This window comes from Etheostoma spectabile, chromosome 5 (assembly GCF_008692095.1).
Source record: "Etheostoma spectabile isolate EspeVRDwgs_2016 chromosome 5, UIUC_Espe_1.0, whole genome shotgun sequence".
NCBI classification, from domain to species: Eukaryota; Metazoa; Chordata; class Actinopteri; order Perciformes; family Percidae; genus Etheostoma; species Etheostoma spectabile.
In genome coordinates, this window is record NC_045737.1 from 35,837,083 (window position 1) to 35,837,850 (window position 768).

Below are 768 nucleotides of genomic sequence, written 5' to 3' on the forward strand. Positions count from 1 at the left end.
GGGTGGCTGATATTTAATCCAATATCTATATTGCTTATTGTCACCACCATAACCATGTTCCAAAGGCACATTTGTCACTAATCTGCTATAATTTAAAAAAAACTAACGGGATGGAGATTGGAGAAGGATTTTGCAATTATGTAAGACATAATGTGATTGAAGTGTGCCCTGGTGTTAAAAAACAACTGCAAACTGACTGCGCTGGTTATTATCTGACTACATAGAGTGCAATGGAAATTTCTAAGTGACTCCAAACTTTTGACCGGTAGTGTAGGTACGTGGAGATACGGACCGTCGTGGCAACGCAGACCAAAACATCTGTGACTGGTCTGCTCGCCCGTGGCTTGGTGGTGTTGCATTAGTCTCGCGTTGCCAGGCCTTCCTCCTCCGTGCTGCTAAGGAAGGTCTGCATAGTCCCCGCAGCATTCGGGCTGCTCTGGTTTATCGGCATTTCTTTAAACCAATCACAGTTGTCTTGGGCGGCGCTAAGCACCGCACCGAGCAATGGCACCTCTTCAAAAAAGAGGAGAAAGAACTTGTTTTGGTGTCCTCGTTCTCAGAGGAAGCCCGAGGCAACGGATACCCTTCCGAAATGAGTGAAATCCGGAGGAATTTCCCAGCAGCAACAGAGCAATCTGGGAAGTGGAACGTCGTGAATATAGACTACATTTCCCCCGACTCATTTCCTGTTTCTCCTTCTCCATAAACCACATGAAATCAAGGAGAGGGGGAACATTTCCTGTTTCTCCTTCTCCATAAACACCATGA

At 46.1% G+C, this 768-nt stretch overlaps 1 protein-coding gene across 1 annotated transcript in view; it reads left to right on the forward strand.

The window, feature by feature from the left end:
* pikfyve (phosphoinositide kinase, FYVE finger containing) overlaps positions 1 to 768 on the forward strand; it is a 41,713-nt gene that overhangs the window by 33,242 nt on the left and 7,703 nt on the right.